Below are 6000 nucleotides of genomic sequence, written 5' to 3'. Positions count from 1 at the left end.
TCAGCAGGAGACGTCTCAAAAGGAAATTCAGTCTCCTACCACGGATATGTGTCTGAACAAGTAGAATATATTTTTCTCTGCAAGGGAAGGGCACTCTCTCCCCTCTCAGCTAGACAGGGAGTGAACAGAAAGCTTAGGCTGGATGCTGGAGTTTGGTGAACTGACTTCCCCAAGACGACTCTTTCTACCCAAACCCTTTTCCTGCTACTGCAGATGGAAACTTCTCCGGGTCTTGCTCACAAATGACCATGCCCTCCTTCCAGGAACACCTCCTTTTGCATAGAAAAGCAATGAGATGGCTCGGGAGAAGGCTTTGGAAGTGACAAGGAACAGCATTATGCTATCAGATATGCCTCACAATGATTTGTGTTTTAAATGATTTAATGATACAGGATTGCTGTTTCATTGGCTGGACAGATTTGGTCAAATGCCTTAACAGCACTCGTGAACATTAATACCAATTCCGAGTGGCTATTCAATTCCATGTTCACAGCCCTTGTTATTCAAGTTGCTGTGTGACTGTCAGAAGAAAACAGATTGCTGTTCATTTTAATCAGTCAGATCAGTTTTATTGAACGTGCCTGTTTGATGTGATTGCATCTTGCGCAACTGAGCGAAATGAGACAAAAAGAGCAATTTTATATCACGTAGATAATAACAGATGCGCCCCTCAGAATTCATTATAGAAATCTGTTTTGCAGCCGTATGTTCCACTTCATCTGAAATCCTTTTGTTCTCATCAGCCTCTTCCTGTGTGAAACTACCACTTTGCATTTTGCAAGCATCGACTAATGGAATCTGATATTACTTTGTCCATATCCTTGGATTCCCTGCAAAATATTGAAAACTAAGGAGTCTAGTTTTCCTTAACCTACTGAAATAGCCTCCGTGTAGTCACTTGTTTCTAAAGCACCAGGAATATTTACCCTCTATATTACTATATACCCTTTAGATATCACTCTCTAATAACTGAAAAAAGAGAGCTTTGGCAGTAAACAGTTTTTTAAATATTTTGTTTCTTTGGCTTTTTCCTCTGCCTCGGTCTAAGTCTTCAGGGTGAGCACAGCTCTATGAAATCTCGGCTCAGCCTTGGTGTCATTTTAGTTTAAGGTGTGTTCAAATCTGTAGCCATCCAAATTCCCTTAGGACTTATATGTATGTGTATGAATCAAAATTACAGGTATCATATGCTGCTTCTTTTCCTCATAACCTTTTTTAAACACCTGCGTGACTATGCTGACTAATATGTATTTTATTGGCTCTATCCTTAGCTGATGTGTATTCAAGTAGCTCCACAGATTTTAATGGAGTTATGCCAAATTACATTACTCCGATGGTTTGGCTGAAATCCTATCCCTTTTGACATCATTGGCAAAGCTCCCGTTGTCTTCAGCAAAGCAATTATTTCAACGTATATGCTCGGCATATAGAGACCCTCCTCAGCGGAAGGTCGTGCAGTCAGGCGAGCGGTATGATGCCTTAGTGAGAGGCACCACATTCATCTTGTGAGGTCTGCTAGAGGTCAGCACTAAAACATTAATTTGTTGACAAGGCAAAAGAAGGAATAAAAGAAAGGTTGGACAAAAACGAATTAAATTTTGCAGAAATCGTTCAAAGATATTTCAGTGTAGATTTGAGCAGTGACTCAGAGCGTTTCCTTACTTTTCTTTGTCTTCCTTATAAAGTCACTGGCTTCCTTAAATATATCCTTTAACCTTTCTGTAATTACGATCATAATTTTCTCTGGGTCAAGCCTGCAGGTATATACACATCATAACATTGGTAGATCAAGCACTGGGACCCAGTCATATCTCTGCATCCACTCCTCACATCTTGCCCATGCAGTACCATGACTTCTGTTCAAGGGCACCTTGTTACTCCCCCATCCTTCCTTCGTGTTCTCTGAGCCACTTCACCTGTTCTTGGAGGATGTGTTTGTTTCCCATATCCGTATGTCTACAGCATCCACAACATCAGGACCCTACGGAATTATATTTCCCATCTATCTCCCTCTATGACATCTGCATGAGTTTCCCACACCCATAAATCTAGTTCTCAGCATAGGGCATAACCTCCATTATCATCATCACTTTCTATCCATGCTTCTGTATGAATTCTTGCTCATGTCCTCTCTCTGCAAGACCTTCTCCCACTCCCTAAATCTTTTCTTTTTTCCTACTTCACTGTAAGATCTCAAGTCCACATCCAACTCCTGGTACATCAAAGGCTTGATTCTCCAGCCTACATTCCCTTAGGATGCCTTGCAGCACAGACTGGTGGAGAAGGCAGCTAGATAATTACATTCTCTTCTGTTCTTTTTTCAGCCCAACTAAATATCTGATGTATAACCTTGGGCCTCCAAAATCTATTACATCTGTTTACATCTATTTAGACTAGATTTATTAAGATGAGGCTGTAGTGCAGGTTTAAATAGTATCTTGCACAATCAGATCCTGATCTGGGAACAATTTTGAAATCAGAGAAGTATTTTCATACACTTAAGAAAAAAAGTCGTGGGGTTCTTTCTATTTGCTTGGCTTAGTTTGACTTGGGACTTTACTGGAGGGAGGGATTTTTTATTGTTTTGGGGGGGTTTTGCTGTTCCATAGAGACACTCAGGTCATCTTTTTTCTTGTGTTTGAAATTTCCTCTTTTCTCAGTCTGGACAGCAAATCAAAAAGTCAATCATTCAGACAATACTAGCTAGCTCTTCTAAACTCCATTGAAATACCAGTAATATTAATATTAATTGATTTTCAGTCCTATTTCAGCAGAGGATGTCACATACTTAAGCTATTGCCTTGTTAGACTAGAGGTATGCTAGATGACAAAGGGACTCTCTCTCTCATGCATGTTTGAAGAGACCAAGGGGATTTCTATTTCCTGTAAACCTGGAGGAGCCTGATAACACAGACGTTTTTTAATCTGAAAGCTAGACTTTCATCAAGTGCAACTTTTGTATCTTGCGAGACGGATGTTGAGGCTCCGAAACATCAGAAAAACCTTCCAGTGAAAAAAATGTGTAAATTACACTGGTGTTAACAAAAAAGGGACAGATGCAAAACCTATATCAAAATGTTATGAATTATATTGCAGGCCTAATGTTGCTTTGTGTGTGACATTAATGCCATTGAAAACACTTTGACATAAAAGCCTAATATAAACATTACCAGCCAAGGCTGAAATAAAGGCAGGAAGGTTATCATTGACAGTATGGATATAAACATATCAGTCTTATAATAGTATTATAAATAAAAAGGTTGTTAATTTAACAATGGCCATATATATATATTTAAGTAATGTCAGTGCTCACACATTGCCAGCCTTTGTATCAGCATTTATATGGGATCTCATAAAGCAGCCAAATACTTCCTGTTAACTTTTAGGAAATGATAGTGCAAACATGACCATAAACTTGATTCTGCTGCATAAATCAGGTCTGTACATGTGTAAATTGCATTGGTAATTTATAAATGTTAATGTAAACAGAAATAGCCTGCCCGTGCATCAAAAGCACCAACGCAATGAAAAACAAGCTCTGGAAATCATACCCAGGTTCTGCAGGTATGTGGTGTTAGAGGACAGAAGGACAAATCCTTTTTTTTTTTGTAAGTGATGTTTGTCGTGCTCAGGCCTCAAAGTTCTCAAGGAGTGTATATTAAGGGCATAAAGGTATACAATATGACCCTCCCAGGTATCCCCCAACCTTACTATCTTCTTCTGAAGGCCTGGTGCTACCAGAGTCAGTGGGAACTTTTGAGAAGAGATCTGTTATTTCCACAGTGCCAAGCATTCATTCTGCAACACATTTCTATGAATTCTTGCTTTTAATCGAGGCCACTTACCAGGGACCTTGGGACTATGGAGGCATCTGTTTGAGGAATTGAGAGACTGATAGTCCAATGAGACACAGATACATAATCTGCATGGCATCATCTTTCTTATGTGCAAGAAAGTTCAGATTTGCTTTTAAAACCATGCCAAAAGCTGACAACTTCATTTGGCTGTCCTTCCTTGCTGTCTCACACAAGGACCTTTAAAGGGATGGCAGGGGAACTACATATGGACCAAAGATGTTGACATTTATGCTTTGGTCTTAAAAGTAATTATGCAAGGCATCAAGGTTCGTTACCATAAACAACCCCATTGGCAGACAACTTGACTACCAGGCCCTCTTCTGGAACAATAAGACAAATTTCTCTCCATTAAAGCTACCCATCTCATTTTTCATACTAACTGTACAGGAGTCAAAAAATGCTTGTAGCTCTCCCTAAGGAGTGCTGCTGACTCCTGTTTTGAAAAAATCTTCACTTGCAGACCGCAGAACAGTACTTTATTGCTCTGTACAGAGAATTAAATAATTGAACAAATATTATACCACTCCCATAACTGGGGTATTAATGTTGCTTTAAGGAATGCAATGTTTCCTGCCAAGAAACCATCTGTTGAATGGAATATGTGAGACTAAAATGAGACTAAAAAGGACACTGCTGATATGATAGCTCCAGATTGGATGCTTCTTGGTGCCATGGGAATGCTAATCAGTGTTGATCCTGACAGCTGTAGGTGTTCAGCTCTCGACAACTAGTAATGCATTCTCATACCTTTTTTTTATTTCAACTTTTTACTTTTTCAAGGGTGAAAAGCAATGCAGAGCTACTTGCTCAGCATGTTTAGGGAAGAGTAAATTAAGGAGACAGACCATTATCTCTGATAGTGTTTTAAATGAGGCAATGGTGCATACTGAGAGAGGTGAACTTGTAGCAACTTCTACTGATCATCTATGAGAACAATTTTTGAGGCTCAAAAGAATGTTAGAGATTTTTGTGTTGGTTTGATCTTTTATATCTACTTTTACTTTTCCTGGTTTTGTCAAGTGCAAAGAGGATATATGCATTTGGACATCTGGAAAGGTTCTTAAGTCTTATTTCCACTCCAGTCTCCCACAGTGTAATTAGTTAGACAGCATCCACTTCTTTGAAAAAGAATCTTTGCGTATCTTAATGCATGTTTGCAAAGGCATACCTGGACAAGGGCCCAGAACTTCAGGGACTGAAGTGTTTCACTATAGCATGAGTACAACTGACTTCTGACCGATCCTACAGGCAGAGCATATCCAGAAAGCTCATAACGATGCAGAAAAATTGTAATCATTTGCCTGTTCTCTTTTTTTACCTTGGATTGATGGCATTGCAGCAAGAATATGGAATTTAAATTTCCAAACTGGTCAATTGCTTTGAGTATCCCACCGTAATTAAATTAAGATGAATTGTTCTGAGGTCCTGAGTTTATTTCTGGCTCTGCTCTTTATGATCTTTCTGCATCTTACTTTTAATATTTGTACTCTACAGGTAGCAATAGCGAACTTCTGGATAATATGCTCTGAGATCCTTGGAAGAAATGTGCTACCTAAGAATGATGTTTTATTGCTGTTGAAACTCTGAGAAGAAATTCAGCAACTTATACTGGGCTGAGATCTCACATATGACTTCTCTGTTCATTTGTGTCACCTAGTAATGATTACAAATGAATCAAAGAAATCCCTCTCAGATTCCTCCTCTGAAGAAATTTGAATTCTTTCAGCAGAGCTGTGACATCCACTAGTCAACACAAACTTAAGAAGGTGAAATCTTCTCCTAAACGTCCTTGACCAGTTATTTCCCTTTAGTATTGCTAAGAAGAGGAGGAAGTAATGAAGTCCTACCTTGTATGGAAAGCTGAAAGAGTGGTTTTTCACCTCCAGTGACAAGAAGCAGGCATTTGGTTGGTTGGTTTTTATCAGCCTGCCCCAGTACTAGTACAATCAGATGGTGTTACTATGATGTGCTTTCACAGTTGTTTTAACTGACTGTGCATGTTGGAGCTTCCCAATGCCAACGTAATTATTTGATTAAAATCAAATAACCAGCAAAGGAAAAAAAGGAAATAAGTGCAAGGAAAGTAACACCTTGGGAATATTTGTAATGTCCACTGAATCTGAGGACTGTACTAGATACAGGT

This window comes from Charadrius vociferus, unplaced genomic scaffold, assembly GCF_000708025.1.
Source record: "Charadrius vociferus isolate BGI_N301 unplaced genomic scaffold, ASM70802v2 scaffold385, whole genome shotgun sequence".
Classification (NCBI taxonomy): Eukaryota; Metazoa; Chordata; class Aves; order Charadriiformes; family Charadriidae; genus Charadrius; species Charadrius vociferus.
The sequence above is the reverse complement of the archived record's forward strand: the minus strand, read 5'-3'. Positions refer to the sequence as shown.